An 18,359-nucleotide genomic window follows, 5' to 3' on the forward strand; every position below is an offset into this window, starting at 1 on the left:
TCGGCCGCCGCGCGGCAGCCACTGAGCACCTGAGCTGACACTGAGCGAAGGCGAAACGCCGGCCGGAAACGGCTCTTCTGAGCCCCGCGTGGTCAAACGTGGGTGTCGTCCACGCACAGCCTTCTGGGGAATGTAGTTCCTACAGTTCAAGGCGGGATCCTGTCATTCTGAGCTAACACCAGCGAAAAAGGGGCAGTTTTCCCCGGGAGTAGCGCCAGAAAATTGAGTGTCTGTCCAAAAGAAGTATCGGAAATGGTCAGAAAAGGCGCGTTTATCGGGTTCTTTCCTCACGCTGCAGTGTAGGGTAAACAAATATAAATTTAAAACTTGTCTTCTTTATAAGTGATTTCTGTGTAATAAATGCCGCTGCCCTGATAAAGTTAGGTAGAATAGAGAGAGACCCAGAACATAAAATAATGGATTTCACAAATGACCATCAACCAAGTACTTCAACAAAATACCTTCAATAACAGCTGGCACAACGGATAAAAGTCCCAGTAGATAAACACATTGGATGAAAAACCCTAATAATAGTTACAACGTCTGCTGACTCTGGCCAGTGGGTTTAGGAAAGTGGATCTCAATTCTAAACTTGTTTGTCCTCTACTTCAAGTGAAAGAACTGAAAGGCAAGATCATTGCAGAAGCAAATGGGGTGTGGGCTCTCCCAAGTCTGACTGGTGGGATGGAGTGAGGGGTTGGGATCTTTATCCAGGTTTGTTTCCAAGTAAAGGAAATGTAAGAAAGAGATTTACAAAGAAGGTAACAGCCCTTCCCGGTGTGGCTCAGTGGATTGAGTGCTGGCTGTCAGATCATGTACACCTGCACTTCGGTAATCGACCTGGCCCTGGACTTAGCATTTCCCAAAAGATATGTTAATAGACTGAAACTTTCCCTGGGGAAATGCTAATACCCGAAATGTTAACTAAGCTGGTGTGGGAGGGGGAAAGCAATGAGATGTAAATGACCTCGTCGTCGTTGGCAGCCGTCCGTCTCGAGAGACGATGGTGTAGCTTCTTAAGAGTCTATCTGCACCGCCGAGAATGGCTGTGCAGTCCGACTCGGGAGTGACACGGTATCTGTCTCCTCCCGTGTTGAATCGACATCTTGCGATGACGCTGGAGTGTCCTCTCCAGTGAAGCTGAAGCTACAGAGCCTGGGCAGGGTGATATGGAGGGTCTGCTGTTGCCCATGCAGCAGACCCCCCCTCTCTTCGCAGCTGAAGGGTCCAAGGGAAAGACGGAGTCAATACAGCTTGGCTTCAGGTGCGCCGCAGGAGTTGCCGGTGTTGACTACAACGTCAAACCGCCTTAGGGACTCCGGCTCCGGATTTTCTGTCGGGGTTTACTCCCTTAGCCTTTCCCCTGAAGAGGTATGCCGCAAGGCAGCGGAGGTTTTTTGGAGTCAGAGTTTTCCTTCTCTGATGTGCCCTGACTGGAAGATCGAACCAGCGACACTTAGCTCGCAGGCCGACACTCAATCCACTGAGCCAAACCAGCCATGGCTTGTAAATGACCTACTGACTAAGTAAATAAGCAAACTCCCCCTTACCGAAAGGTGTATTAAAAAAGTGCCAGTGGCGATTCCTATGGGCCCAGGAGGAGGACCAGGAATCACCCTCCCCTAGTCTCTTGCTCCTACGGGCCCACGAGGAGGACCGGGAGCTACTCCCACCCCTTCCGCCGCTGTTTCCTTTGCTCCTGCTGGCCATTGAGTCAGTCCAGGGAATTGCCTTTCCTCTTAACCCCCTTCCCCCTTCTTTTGTTCCCGCAATAAACCCGTTATCTCTTCCCACAGCAGTCTCCGGGCGATTTCTCAGAGCAGGGCTACCCCTGACACTGGCCTGTGAACCAAAAGGTTGCTGGTTGGATTCGCAGTCAGGGCACATGCCCAGGTTGTGAGCCAGGTCTCCAGTTGTGGGTGTGCAGAGTTGACTGATCAATGTTCCTCTCCTGTTTTTCTCCTTTCCTTTTCCTCTTTCTAAAAATAAATAAAATATTTAAAAATAAAAATAAAGATAGGGCAACAGATCCATGTTTCTCTCCTGCAGAGATTTTTCTCTCCTTTCTCTCCATTGCCCTCTCACTTAAAAAAAAATTAATAATCATGTGTTCAGGTGAGGATTAAAAACAAAGTATTTCTTATATCCAATTTATCCTAAAAAGTGTCATTTTATTTCTACACTCAGAAAACCAGTTTGATTTGCCTGAAGTGGTAGTTTACAATGAAAACGTTACAGAGTGGGGTGCCCAAAATTCCCCAGAGCCTTCGATTTGAGGAGTGTGGAATGGGACTCAGTGGAGCACAGCTGTTTTCTAAGAGATACTTTGCATATCTACAGCAGGTAGCTAGCTTCTTAGTGTCTTATTTTGCAAATAGTTTGGTTCTTCCAAGGTGACTGAGGTGGGAGTGGCTTTGTACATAAAACGGTGATGAAAGAGCATAGGAGAGGCCTGCACAAGGTTCTACTAACTGTCAGAACTCGTTACCACACCCACTGCATCACAGGCCACTCTCAGGGACTTAAAAATAAGGCAGCAGCCATTTGCACAGAGAGAACCATGTGGTTTTGAAAGGGTGCAAAGCCATCAGTCTGAAAGACATCGTACCCTAGATCCTGAAGGAGAGAGCTGATGGATAAGGCATGGTGAACTTCTGGGCATGTTTTTGGCTTATAGCCTTTTGCGGAGTAAGGGAAGTGCTGGGTCCCCTGGGAGAACAGGGCTCTGAGCAGGAGTGCTCACAGCCCCCACCAGGTTGGAATATTGTAAACAAAGACCTGTTTTTCTCAACACTAAGCTGCCAAGTGAAAGAACCCATTTTGCTCAGAAACAAAAATACAATAAAATCAAAATAATGTTCTGCAGCTCCTGGGGCTTGCACATGGCTCCTACCTCTGTTGAAAAGGGAAATCAGTAGGAGTAATGTTAGAAACAAGGACATAGTGACTCCCAAACCAGTGAAAAGTCATTAGTAACAAAGGGCAAATGTAATTAGAGGGTCTCTGAGAAAGGAGCTGACAGCACTGGCATATGTACAAACCACAGAAGGGGCATTTAGATAACCGTGTTAGATTGTAACTCCGGAGTAACCAGTAATGGGGAAACGGGGAAGGAGAGGGGAGGGGGAGCTAATTGCGTTAGGGCGGGGAAGCTAATCGCTCTCACTTTAGGGCAAAAAAGATAATCACTTTAGGGTGGCAATTTCAGGGTGGAAAAGATAATCACTTTAGGGTGGCAATTTCAGGGTGGGGAAGCTAAGACTATAAAATCAGTTTCCTTTGTCTACTTGGCGCGCACATTCTCCTGGCTGTGAGGGTGCGCCCGGCTCTGCAGACTCGTGAATAAAGGCCTCGTTTTACTGCTCAAGTCCTGTGTCCTGGTTTTATTGTGAGCGTTTCTCACAATTTGGGGGCTCGTCCGGGATCCTCCGCCTGTGTGCGGGAAGGGCTCTGAGCCAAGGTGGGGAGACGCGTCCTACCCGCTTTTGGGTGGCCCGCTTGACCCAGGGCCCACCCGCCTCAGTGTCCGGAAATGACCCGAGACTTCTTGTTGGGACAGCAGTGGATCGACGCAGGGGGAAACAAAAGCAAACACCGCGGCAACAAGGCAACCTCGTGCACGGGCCAAGGTAGGAAAATTGGACTTAAGTACTGCCTTGGTGGTTGGGCATCCTCGGGAAGCTGATTGTGCGTGTGGCTGGTACGAGTTGTGCGTGTGGCTGGTACGAGTTGTGCGTGTGGCTGGTACGAGTTGTGTGTGTGGCTGGTACGAGTTGTGGAGTCCCTCTCCGCTGGGTCCGCTGTCCCGTGAGGGAGACGGCCGGAGTGCACCTCCGCTGGGTCCATTGTCCTGTGAGGGAAGCGGCCGGAGACGAACGAAGCATCTCGGTCTGTGTGCAAGTAAGCGAGTGTGGAGTGCCCCTCTGTTGGGTCCGTTAGGTTGAGAACACAGCCGGATTCAGCCACGGGAATCAGCTGAGGATGGGAAATGGAAATTTTAGGCCTAGGGGTGGGGACCAAAAGTAAGGAAAACCAGACAATGGCAAATTATTGTTGTTTCCTTTGGCCAAAGGAACCCATTTAGGGGAAATCTGTCTTCTAGCCCCGATTTGGGTCTGATGAATGTTGGGTTTGTCAAGCCCTGGTCTTATATGTGTGTTCAGCTTTTTTGGATTGTTTGTTTGTTTGTTTGTTTTTGGAGAAAGAAGAGAGGGGCATCGCTGTGTGGTTGCCTCTCGCTCGTGCCCCCAGTTGGGGACCTGGCGTGTGGCCTGGTCGTGTGCCCTGACTGGGAGTTGAACTGGCGACACTTGGTTCGCGGGCTGGTGCTTGGTCCACTGGGTCACAACAGCCAGGGCCAGGCATCAGCCTTTAAGGAAGAGAGGGAATATACTCTCTGCTGATCACCACCTACCAGCAGATCCGCAGGTCTCTTCCCTGTAAAAAAGAAAAAGATGAGGCCTGGGACCCTCTGTCCTGTCTCCCATTGCCTTATAGCCCTGGCCAGCCGGCAGCCAACTGGGCAGAGGCACCGTGGACAGACAGTACAGATGGAAGAGGCCAGGAACACCTAGCAGATACCCCACCAGTATCCACCCCCATGACACCTACGGCGCTGGTGGCAACTTACCTAAATTAAGAAAGGAATTGAAACAATGTAAGCAAGACCTAAAGAACTTCCCCGTTCCCTCAGAGCAGCCGGTTTCCCCTTAGGGAGGTCTCCATGGGTCCAGGACATATTAGATATGTCAAATGCTCCTTCAACAAGCACTGAAGTTAGAAACTTCAAACGCAATATGAAGCGCTTGGTAAAGGACCCCCTTGGACTGGCAGAATAATTAGATCAGTTCCCCGGACCCAGCATACACATGTGGACAGAATTAATGTCTATACTAGACATCTTCAGTGGGGAAGAGAAGGGAGTGATCAGACGGGCTGCTATGAGGATATGGGAAAAGGAACATCCCCCCGGTCAGGAAATTGTCCCGGCCTAACAGAAATTTCCCAGTATAGACCCTGATTGGGATAACAGGCCGGAGGCTAGGGCTCAAATGAAAGACCTTAGGAGCTTCGTCATCAGGGAAATCAAGGAGTCCGTTCCCCATGCACAGAATGTCTCCAAGGCATTGGAAATACAGCTCCATCAGATCCCTGCAGAAGCTCAGGGACAAAATGAGGAAGTATTCTGGTCTAAATCCAGAGAATGCTGTGGGACAGGGACTCTTAAAAGTCACCATTGTAACAGAAACTGGCCAAATATTTGTAAGAAATTGCAAAAAATAAGTGAATGGGCCAATTAAAGCAACTGAAAAACTCTTCAGGAAAGCTCAGAAAGCGTATGTTAGAAGAGAGGAGGAGAAGCAGGAACTTAAAAAAGCTGCAGAATATCTCTGCAAATCTAGGAACTTTTAGCTGCCAGATACTGAGTTTGAGTATAGTCCTTCACAGTGTGGAAAAGAACAAGGATTAGAAGCAGGTTATGGTTAAATCTAAAGTAGTAAAGGGTATTTAGAAAGTTTGTGAATGTTGCAGAAGGTCTGAGGAAAGTTGTAATTATAAAAAAGAAAGAAAGTTATAGAAGCTTTAAACTTGGGAAAAGGAAACCTCAGCTGCTTGTGTTCTGTTTATGCTCTGAAAGGAAGAATTGAGGTTTCCCAGGGAAATTTTAAAACTTCACATGAAAGAAAGGGAACCAGGAAAGGTGTAAGGCATGTAAATAAAAAGGTTGGTTAGAAATTTATAAAGGTTTTGAGAAGAAATTGTATGGTTTTAGTAATAGAAGGTATAATGCATGGAAATGCAGTTTTGAAGGACAAGGATTTTCCTTCACGCCTTTATATTTTTCTCCCTACGGGAACCCTCCAGTATTTGGCATTGTAAAGAAGTAAGAAGTGACATAAGGTTCCTTTGCATAAAACTAATAAGACCAGTTGCTAATGGTGGTTTTTGTCAGCCGAGGCTTTGACTGGAATGTCATGCCTGAAGGAGGCATGCCTAGGCTAATGCAAGCCCATGAGGGAAAGGCCTAGCACCTTGGGTGGTTGTGCGGTCCATGGCAATCTTTCTAGGGAAGGAACGAAGGTTGCTTCCCTGATAAATGGCTAGGAGGAAACTTTAGGCACAATGGAAAGCTTGAAGAACTTGTAAAAAGCATGGGTTTTACAGGCAAGGCCAGATGGCAGGTATGTGGCTCAGCTTCTGTGCCCTGATGGGCAGACTAAAAGTCAACATGAAGGTTCCTTGTATAAGTTCCAGCAAAGCAGACTTAAAAGATTTATGCTATCAATGGCTGCTCTTGTTGTATTTATGCAAATGAACAGGCTAAATTAAAACTGGACTTAATGCAGTCCCTTTAATAACGAGGAGGGTAATATTAGGGAGAAAAATCGTGATTTGAGGAAAATCACAATGATCAGTGGTAGACTATAAACTAGTGCAGCTGTGTCTATAAAGTTTATTTTAATTAAAAGTTTGTTTTCATTCAAAAGTTAAACCAGGTCTGTGACATTATCAATAATGCTTAATTTACAGGCAAGAAGAATATCAAATGCCTTGCAACTGGATATCTTCCCAATAAGACAGTCTTGCAAATTTAAAGACTGGTTTGTGAATTGTGTTGTGTGAATTAACATGTGTGTCTTTCTGTTTTCATAGGGCATAAGCCTATGATCTAATTTCCTGAGTGGTTGTCTGTACATACAAGCCGCACTTAAGAAGCCCATCTGCATTGCTGCCTCCTGAGACTCAACAGTTTGGCTGAACTAAGTGGTTGGGTTGGCGAAGTATGGGTTGGTCAATGGGCTTCATTTTAAAACTGGTCTCTCTTTTGCTTAAAATAACTTTCACCAAAGTGCTCCTTCCCCAAACTGCCAGCCTCTCCAGTGCAACCCTCTTCTAACACTTAACCAGCCACAGGCCTTAAGTCAGAAACCCCATGTGGCTACCAGAGTTTATGGCTTAGGAGTGGATGTATCTGGCATAGATCCAGTAGGATGGCTAGGTCTTCACTTAGTGACAACTCCTCCTTCCCTAGAAAATCTAACTTCTCTCAGCTAGACCTCAGCTACACCTCAGAAAAGAATCCAGAATAATCCAGCCAAGGTAAAAGTTTTTAAGGTATTAGATCTCAGACAAACCTTAGAGATAGAGACTGGATACGGGGATGCAAATGCTTGGGTAGAATGGGTCCAATTTGCTGTTAATTCCCTGAATAAAAGCAACTGTTATGCTTGTACCACAGGGAGACCCCAGGCACAGGTCGTACCATTTCCACTAGGCTGGGACTCTGACCCCTCGGGAATGGCCTGTATGCTCGCTCTCTACCAGGATGAGAATGCATGGGGAAATGGGACTTGCAGAAGCTTGTCTCTCCTCTTCCCTCTATAAGGAGTAATGGGACTCAATCCCTCCCTCCATACTCAGTGGGGCCCATGAATTACTCTTCTTGCCTCTCTAGGTGGGAAGCGAATTTGGGTACCCCTGTGGAAGAACTCCTAATATGCACTCATACCAGAAATGCGAGACAGCTTTACAGTGGGGCCGGCAACTATATTCCCCTCCGAATCCCCAAAACAGATGTCTGGTGGTATTGTGGGCAGAGGAGTCTCTGGAAAATCCTACCTAACAAGTGGAGTGGAACCTGTGCCCTGTTCAATTGGCTATCTCATTTACCCTAGCATTTCCAAAACCGATCCAGACTGCCCCTGTTAGAAAAAAAGGAAAAAAAAAAAAAAAAAAAAAAAAAGGTCAGTGGCGCCCGGTGAATCCTATAATCCTCATATCTATAGTGACACCATTGGAGTCCCCAGAGGAGTACCAGATGAGTTTAAACCTAGAAATCAGATAGCAGCAGGGTTTGAGTCAGTGCTCTTCTGCTGATTAGATAAACTATATTTATTATAACCAACAGAGGTTTATCAATTATACTAGGAATACTATAGAAGGAATCGTTCAACAATTAGATGCCACCAGTTGAGTGGCTTGGGAGAACAGGATGGCACTGGATATGATGCTGGCAGAAAAGGGAGGTGTATGTGTAATGCTCGGGGGCAGTGTTGCACCTTTATCCCTAATAATACAGCCCCTGATGGATCTATCACTAAGGCCCTGCAGGGACTAACTACCTTAGCAAATGAGCTGGCGGAAAACTCAGGTATTGACAATCCCATAACAGGATGGTTAGAAAACTGGTTTGGCAACTGGAAAGGAGTGATCTCATCAGCTCTGGTATCCCTCATAGTGGTGGCAGGTGTCCTCACAGCTTTAGGCTATTGTATTATTCCATGCGTCAGAGGTTTGGTTCAAAGGCTAATTGAGACTGCACTAACTAAACAGATGCCAGCAACTTTTCATAATCTCCTCCAAGAGACCAAAGGGAATCCTAACTATAAGGAAGAAAGTTGAGAAATCCTCCTTAAATTTGAAGGGATAAATAGAATGGTTTGAGTAGTCAATTTTCCAAAAGAGACAGGGGGGAATTGTTAGAAACAAGGACATAGTGACTCCCAAACCAGTGAAAAGTCATTAGTAACAAAGGGCAAATGTAATTAGAGGGTCTCTGAGAAGGGAGCTGACATCACTGGCATATCTACAAACCACAGAAGGGGCATTTAGATAACCGTGTTAGATTGTAACTCCGGAGTAACCAGTAATGGAGAAATGGGGAAGAAGGAGAGGGGAGGGGGAGCTAATTGCGTTAGGGCGGGGAAGCTAATCACTCTCACTTTAGGGCAAAGAAGATAATCACCTTAGGGTGGCAATTTCAGGGTGGGGAAGCTAAGACTATAAAATCAGTTTCCTTTGTCTACTTGGCGCCACATTCTCCTGGCTGTGAGGGTGCGCCCGGCTCTGCAGACTCGTGAATAAAGGCCTCGTTTTACTGCTCAAGTCCTGTGTCCTGGTTTTATTGTGAGCGTTTCTCACAGTAATGGAGGCCTTTGAGAGGAAGCACTAATCCAACACTTTCTGATAGCTGAGAAGGGAACATGAGGGGAAAGTGTCGTTGGTGTTCTGAAGGTGTCCACGTCTGCCAGCTGGTGCCTTTTTACTGAAATGTGTTATTTAGGAAGAAGCCTGGGGATGCTCCCTGACTCACCTTCTTCGTTTATTTAGAATAGTTCCTCAACTTCACTAACCGGGCCAAGGAGACATTGATTGACCCATCCTGCTTTACCAAGTTGGTTCACATATCAGGGAATCTGGAGTAAAAAATCTCAGTTGTGGTCAGACTGTACCGGGTACAGAAGTCAGAGTTTCTGTTCAGGACTATTTTTTTCCACAAGGATCTCTGGTGCAAACACAGAAGGAATGGAAAGGAGAACGTGCATCCAGAACATGGTCAAGCCTGCAGGGAACACATGGTGAATGCCATTGTCTCATCCAGCCACCACAGACATAGACTACAGAACCACCTGGCAGTGTGTACCCTGCATTGGGAAGTGAGCACCAATCCAGCGAGACCAGGATCCTGCAGGTCTCAAACATCATTTCTGAATATCGGGTCCCACTGTTCATGTCCAGCTGCCCCACTCATGCAGGGTGAATGTCAATGCCATGTACCAGAACACCTCAAAGAATCAAACTGAGGCATCACATTCACCACAGTGGCCGGGATCACATCCTGTCACCAAAAAGTGAGGGGAAGAGAGACTCAGGCCCAAATCTCCTGTAGGAAAACTCCATCCTGGTCTCAGAGGAGAGGCAGACAAATACAGCTCTGGCTCAAAGAAGTTGCCCCAGGCATTCAGCCCAGAAATTCCATGTAAAGTCCCAGACCAACAAAGTGAATATACTAATAAAGCTAGTCACACTAACTTATTTGTTCCCAAGTACACATTGTAGTATACTAAATATGCAATAATATCAGGTAAAAAGTAACAATATACATCACTCAATTGAAAAATACTTTAATAATTAAAATTTTAAACAATTTTCTGAGCCATCTTTGAGTTGCATGCAATCTTTTTGCAGGTAGATAGCCTTGCCTTCCTGTTGATCAAAATGTGTGATCTCTGAAGCTAAATAAAGCACATTATAATAAAAGGAATATGCCCAAATGAAAAAATCTGGGAAACAGACTAGTAACCTAGTTACCCCATCATACATATGACAAATATGTCACAAGAATACAGGACAAAACTTTGAAAATAAAAAAAGGAAGCATAACAAAAACAGGAGCCTATTTACTTGTAATTTGAACATCAATTAAGATAAATTAATTGTTGGAAAAGTGGAAGAAATAAATTATGACAAAGTTATTGGTATTTTTGTTAGTGTGGAAACGGTATTGTAATTATCATAAGGAGAGAGCTGTGAATAACGGACAGAGGTAATGATTCATAGGTGAGATGATGATGATGAGTATGGCATTGTCAATGCAATAAGATTAGGAACATGTTAAAGAATTATAGTTAAGAGAAAATAAATACATATCTATATTAAATTTTAATCTATTTTAGCTGAGAATTATTTTACATTACACAAAGTAGAGTGAAAAAACGAGAGTAAATGCCCTGGCCAGGTAGTTCAATTGGTTAGAACATCAACTCTACACACCAAGGCTGTGGGTTTGACTCCCAGCCAGGGCACGTATAAAAACTAACCAATGAATGCATAATTTTAAAATTATACGTTATGCATATATGCAATAAAAATTTTAAATCAATAGTAGTAATTCTGCAACAAGTTTTTTCCTATTTAAAAATTTAAAGTGCTTTTCTTCCTGTTTCTCATTGCAGTAGGTGTTCAAGTCTGTCTGGAATCATCTTGCAAATCTGGAGCAGCTCAGGTTGCTGCAGGTTTTAAAGGATTGCAAAGTTATGGTACCCTTGATCCAAGATATCCCCTAGGGTTGATGGAGTCTCCTTGGAAATGCTGAGCACTGTCAGGATATGTCCTACCGGTCATTTAACTAAGGAGATCTTGGCTAACAAGACAACAGACTGCATGAGCCACATACCAAGACACGTATTAGTAACTCCCTCAGTTTGGTGGTGAAGTCAATATGCTTATATACATGAGGAGGCTGAAACTGTACCCTGCTGGTGGGCACAGACGGCCTACCAACTGTTTAGATGAAATTTTCATAGCAGAACCTCAGCACAAAGATCCAAAAACAGATAGTAGTTGAACCTGCAGAAGCTGCCTAGAAGCACCAAGGATAGATTGAACACACATGCCAGTGGGAAAACTTCCAGCTGTGGCTGCTGTGGCTCAGTGGATGGAGCGCTGGGCTGCAAATCCAAAGGTTGCTGGTTCACTTCCTGTCAGGAGACATTCCTGGATTTTGGCCCAGATGCCCAACTGGGGGCATGTGTGAGGCAACCTATCCAAGTTTCTCACCTTCTCTATCTCCCTCCCTTCCCCTCTCTCTAAAAATTAGTGAGATCTTAAAAAAAAAAAATTCCCAAAGACCTGATATCTCCTTAACTGTGAAGATTTTTGTCAGTGGTACAATAAGAAGACACTGGAAAACATCACCTAAGAGATTACTTTTAAACAATATGGGAAAGTTAAAGCGATTGAAATCGTGACTGATCAAGGCAGTGGCAAAAAGAAAGGCTTTGCTTTTGTAACATTTAATGATTATAACTCTGTAGACAAGATTGTCACTTAGAAGTATCATACTGTGAATGGCCACAATTGTAAAGTTAAAAAAGCCCTATCTAAGCAAAAGACGGTTGGGGCTTTACCCAGCCAAAGAAGTCGAAGTGGTTATGGAAACTGCAGAGGTGGTGCAAGTGACAACACTGGTCATGGAGGAAACTTGTCATCGAGGTGGCTCCCGTGGTGATGGTGATGCTGGTGAACGTGCTGGCAGTGAGGATCGCTATAATGGCTTTGGTAATGATGGAAGCAAGTTTGGAGGTGATGGAAGCTACAATGATTTTAGCAATGACAACAATCAATCTTCAAATTTTGGACCCATGAAAAGGAGGAGACTTTAGAGGCAGAAGTTCTTGTCCCCATGGTGATGAAGGCCAGTGCTTGGCCAAACCAGGAAACCAGTGTAGCTCTCTAGTGGTCCTAGGAGCAGCAGGAGCAATGGCAGTGGTAGAGGCTGTCAGTACTGCCAGGAAACAGAGCTTAGCAGGAGAGGAGAGCCAGAGAAGCTACAGGTTACAGCAGATCTGTGAACTCAGCCAAGCACAAGGGAGGCAGGGCCTAGCTGCTACAAAGACATGTTTTAGAAAAGTCATGAAAATGGACAAAAACCTCAAGGACGGTATTTGTGACTAATTTTACAACAGGTTAATTTAGTTTCTCATCTACAAAAGTGTAAAGCATTCCACAAGGGTTTTAATGCCGGGATTTTTGGTTTGTTTTTTTTTCACTCATGCTGTTGAATGCTAAATGAAATAGTCTGATTATAACACTGAATAAATCTCTTTTAAAATTTACTTCTTTACTTGCTTATTTATTTTTAAAGGGGAAGGGAGAAAAGGAGAGAACCCTGACCAGTGTGGATCACTGGTAGAAGCATTGTCCAGTAACCAAAGGGATGTGGGTTTGATTTCTGGTCAGGGCACATACCTAGGTTACAGGTCATTCCCAGTCTGGGTGCACGTGCATGGGAGTCAGAAACCTATGACCCCAGGTCTGGCGTTAATCCCTGGTCTGAGTACATATGGAGGCAACCAACCAATGGTTCCATGACATTGATGTTTCTCTCTTCCTTCCTCTATCCATTCCTCTCTCTCTCTCACACACACACACCCTCTCTCTCAATCAATATGAAAAATGTACTAGGGTGAGAATTTTTAAAAAAGAGAACGGGAAAGAAGCACCAATGTGTTTTGTACACGGCCCAAACACAAACAGAACCTGCAACCTAGGTATGTGCCCTGACACAGAGACAAACCTACAACTTTTCACTTAGCAGGACAATGCCCATCAAACAATGAAGTCAGTCAGGGCTAAACATGTGTCTTTTTTTTTTTTTTAATGTGCTGTGTAGTTAGTCTACTCTGATGCCTCCTTGATAATTTATTCCAACAGTGTGAAGTTAGAATTCCTTCAGGGTGAAGCCAGATTTCATTTCAAGTTTATTTACAACCAACTTGGGCACACAAGCCATCATCCTAAGAAACCTTGGTGTGGTTGAATTAATCGTCACTGTGTTATGACCTGGAATTTGGCTTTAACACATTAAGTGCCAAGCCTGTTCTGTCTTCCTTTCCGTTTAAGCCACGATATGCGATTTCACCAATACGCTGGCAGCCAAAGGTATGTGTAAGGTTGTGAGAACATTGCATGTATATCTTTATATATATTTTTTTGTTTTTTTCTTAAAGTATATTTGATTATGTTGTTACAGTAGTCCCAATTTTTTTCCTTTTGTTTCCCTCTGCCCAGTAACCCCCTTCCCTCCAGCAATCCCAACCTCCTTAGTTCATGTCCATGGGTTGTGCATATGTTCTTTGGCTTCACCCTTTCCTATATTATTCTTAACTTCCCCCTATCTGTTTTGTACTAACCAATTATGCTTAATCCCTGCACCATTTCCCCATTTCCCCCCCTTATCCCTCTCAGCTGATAACTCTCCAAATGGTCCCCATACCTATGATTCTGTTACTATTCTGGTTTGATTAGTTGGATCTTATTTTTTAGATTCATTTGTTGATAGCTGTAAGTTTGTTGTCATTTTAATGTTCATAATTTTGAGCTTCTTTTTCTTAAGTTCCTTTGACATTTCATATTATAATAGCTTGGTGATGATGAACTCCTTTAGCTTCACCTTGTCTGGGAAGCACTTCATCTGCCCTTCCATTCTTAATTAAAGCTTTGCTGGATAGAGTAATCCTGGTTGTAGGGCCTTGCTTTTCATCACCTTGAATACTTCTTGCCAGTCCCTTCTTGCCTGCAAAGTGTCTTTTGAGAAATCATCTGACAGTCTTATAGGCATCCCTTTGTAGGTAACTCTTTGCTTTTCTCTTGCTGCTTTTAAGACCCTCCCTTTATTTTAGTTATGATGTGTCTTGGTGTGGTCCTCCTTGAGTCTAGATTGTTTGGGACTCTGTGCTTCCTGGTCTTGTATGTCTATTTCTTTTGCCAAATTTGGTAAGTTTTCCTTCATTATTTTTTCACTTAAACTTTCGATTTCTTGCTCTTTCTGTTCTCCTTCTGGCACCCCTATGATTCGGATGCTGATATGTTTAAAGTTGTCCCAGAGGTTCCTAAGTCTCCCATTTTTTTCAATTCTTATTTCCTCATTTAGTACTGGTTGATTTTTTTTCTTCCTTATGTTCCAAATCATTAATTTGAACCTTGGTTTCCTTCCCTTCTCCATTAGTTTTGTGTGGATTTTCCTTCATTTCATTTAGCATAGCCTTTACTTCTTCCCTTATGCATCTGCAATACTTAAAGCATATCTGTTAAGCCTGTGAGCATCCTTATCACCAGTGTTTTAACTCTACGTCTGTTTGGTTGGCTAGCTCCTTGTCGCTTAGTTCTCCCACTGGAACCTTGATCTGTTCCCTCTTTTGGGCCATACTTCTTTCTCATCTTGACAGGCACCTGTGTTTATTTGCTTCTGTGTCTTAGGTAGAGCTGTCTCACTTGTTATGTTGTAAGGGGTGGAGCCTTAGGCATTCCTGAGTATAGGGCGACCAGTTTCACCACACTGTGGTGCTGTATGTAGGGGAGGGGTATGAGAGGGACCAATGCCGCTTGCTCAGCACTCACCACTTTTCCAGGCAGTTTTCCCACTTCCGTATGGAACTGGTGCCTCTCTAGCTATTGCCCTGGCCATAATTCCCAGAGTGGGTGGGTCTGTGATGTTCTAGGACCATGGGAGCCCTTTAAACAAATGAACTCTGCTGAGACCGGCAGTTTCTTCCTCTGCCCCACCCCCACTGGTTTGTACAGTCAATATCATTGAGGCTTTGTTTTCCCCAGTGCTGGAACCCTGAGCTGTGTTCTGGTCTGGGGCTGGGAGTGCTCCCCAGGTGTCCCTCCCCACTAAAATGTGTGACTGCACTTTCCGCAGGGCTGCTACTGCTCCGGACTCACCATCCTCCCTGAAAAAGCTCATGAGCCCTAACTCCACTAACTTGGCCATGGAGACATTGATTCATTCTAACACAGCCTGTTGGCCCATCTGGAACAATCAGGAGTTAAGAATCTCAGTTGTGGCCACTGTGTACTGGAAATGGAATGAGTTTATGTTCAGGACTTTTTCCTGCCCAAAGATCTTTGGTGCAGACATGGGGACACTGGAAAGGAGGATGTGGCTGCAGAACAAGGTCAGGGCGGCAGGGAGTAGATGGTGAGCACCACTGTCTCCTCCAGCCAGTCCTGGACAGAGTACAGGATCTAGGGGACACTGAGCTCCCTGCATGAAAAAGAGGTGAGCACTCCTTCAAGAAGATAACAATACTATAGGTCTCCAGCATCACTCTGAATATGTCACAGGTGTCACATCCAGCATCCTCAATACTGCAGAGGATCTCAGCGACATGTACCAAAAACACTTGAAGGGTCAAACTCAGGCACCACATTCACCACAGTGGATAAAATCAAAGTCTGTCATGCAAAAGATACGTGAACGTGCAGAAGAACTACGCCCTCAATCACCAGGGTATCCTTAGTACCAACCCGCCTGCTAAGGTTGAAAAGGAGGAAGATAAAATGCAGCTGAGGCCCAAAGTTTCCCCTGGAGAAACCACTGGAACTGCAACAATGTAAACAGCAACAGCTGAGTTTCCTGTTTTCTTCGTATTTGCTGTTCTCCTGCCCTGTGCTGAGGCCTTTATATGCCACAGTAGGGAAGGTCCCCAGCTCTGGGACCAGATGTAGAAGCCTGAAGCCAGCCTCTTGCCCCTTCACATTCGTCTGCTGTGTGACCTTGGAAAAACCCATTTTTCTTCCTGATCTTTGATTTCCCCAGAAGTATAATAAGTTATTAAACCACGGGATGGGGTTGAATTAAAAAAATAGTAATAATAATCAAAAAGCAAATCTTGGAATACTAGTACCAGTTAGTGTTTACTGAATTTCGTTACCTCTATTGATACTCCCAAAGGCCATGGTTAGTGCATTAATTAATTCCCTATCGGTCACTGAAGTTAGTTTTGGGGAGTTTTATTGTCATTGAGAGATGGCCAGGTGGAGAATCCATAGATACCTAAGAGCCCTGAAGCCATCACGCCCACGTGGTATAGCCTGTATGGACTGCAGCAGGTATGGGGAATCTGAGAAACTCCATTTAATTTTCCCAAGTATTTGGGGCAGAAGGTTGCAGGGTTTTTTGGCCTATGATGGATGGTACCCAAAGTTGATAACTAAATGTATAACCACTGCTTTTGAACAAGCACCAAGGTGGGGATCAAAGCTGTTCTTTACCCCTATTTTACAAGAGAAAACACTGAGGCCCATACAGAACATGATTTTCCTGTAATTATAACCGAAGTGTATAAACACAGTCAAGCTATAAACACAGGTTGCATGGTCCAAGCTATGCGGAGACTAATCACTGATCTCCTATTTTGGGCTTCTTGGAGGGCTCAAGAAACAGTTGTTCATCTTCATACCAGCCAGATCACCTTCAGGTCATACTGCAGCCCAGCAAACCACAGATGACAGGTCATAAAAATGTGTGAACGCTAAAATGCAAACCTTTTTATTATATTACTAAATGTTTGAACGTACAAAAGTGATAAACTGTTAATAATGCATATTATTCCTTAAAGTATACATGTACCTTCTACAGTTTGTACAGAAAGAAATCCGAATAATTTGGAAATACTTCCCACTATTAAAAACAACTATTCCAAGAAAAGAATTATTCCATAAAGCAAAAATTAGTTACTCAAAGTGTGAAAGTGAGTGACATAGCAACACATATCTAAAAACATATCAGTAGTGTGTACACACCTGCAGAAACGGGAATCATAAATCATTAGGGAAATGCAACTAAAACAACAGAAAGCATGATGAACATATAAAAGAAGCTAGAGTTGGTAAAATTAAACAAATCAAGATCATGTTCGATGGGGAAAACCCTTACATACTATGAGAAAAAATGCATAAAGTGCCCTGGCTGGTGTGGCTCATCAGTGGATTGAGTGCCGGCCTGTGAACCAAAGGGTCATCAGTGCGATTCCCAGTCAGGGCACATGGCTGGGTTGCGGGCCACGTCCCCAGTTGGGGGCATGTGAGAGGCAACCACACATTGATGTTTCCCGCTCTCCATCCCTTTCCTTCCCTCTATAAATAAATAAATAAATATTTTAAAAAAATGCATAAAGTAACAATTAGTTTAGGCTATAATTTGTTAGGTTCTTTAAAACTTAACTTTAAATTCTGATAAATGTATGCACTGTGAACATAGAAAATTAGAGGTTTCCTCCGGAAGTTTTCTAGGTGTCATTACATTGCAAAAAATAATTTCCGCAACAAAAATGCATTTACGCAGTGAGAACTCTCAATGCCAAAAGGGTACAAACTCAGAGCTAGATATCTCCCATGTTCACTTCACACTTGAAGCTTTTAACCAGTTTGAACTATGGTTAAAGTCACCATAACTCTGAGAGAAAACATCTCTTAAATTTGGTGTCCCCATAAGGCCTATCTCCTGTATAAGCTCTTTGATAATAAGTAAAAAGAAAGAACAGAAAAAGAATGTCCCACATTCATTGTACTCATAAGGCCTTTTCAGAGTGAAATCTCAGAATAATGGAGCTTAGTGCTAGAAGAAAAAAATTTCTCATATTGCATGTATATATAAAACCTATCGCCTGTGTGAACTCTCTAAGATACCAAAGGGAATGTCTAGAAAGAAAAGATTTTCCAAATGTCCTTAACTTATAGGTATTTATTCATTGTGAATTCTCTGATGAAACAAAAACCTTGGCTACGGTTAAAATTTCCCATATTCATAGCCCCAAAAGGCATTTCTACAGTATCAATTCTCATAATGGAAGTTAGTGATACAAGAAAAAGACTTCCCAAATACACAGAGGGCACTAGGCCATTTTGCAGTGTGAACTCTCTGATGACAAAAGAGATGACTGCTATAGGAAAAAGATTTACCACATTCGCTGCACTCATAGGTCTTTCTCCAGCAGGAAGTTTCTTAGGATAATGAAGTTTAGTGATTTAAAAAATTTCCCACAATCACTACAGCCAAAAGGCCATTCTCCTGTGTGAACTGGGTGTTGACCATGAAGGTTAATGCTACAGATAAAAGATTTTCCACATTTACTGTACTCATAAGGACTTTCTTTCATGTGAACTAGTTGATGCTAATACGCATGATTGTTACAGGTAAAGGAGGTCCTACATTTAGGGTACTCATAAAGCCTCTCTCCATTGTGAACTTGATAATAACAGAGAGCCAAATTACTAGTAAAAGATGTCCC

This window comes from Furipterus horrens, unplaced genomic scaffold (genome assembly GCF_987537825.1).
Source record: "Furipterus horrens unplaced genomic scaffold, mFurHor1.1.pri manual_scaffold_13, whole genome shotgun sequence".
Taxonomy (NCBI): Eukaryota; Metazoa; Chordata; class Mammalia; order Chiroptera; family Furipteridae; genus Furipterus; species Furipterus horrens.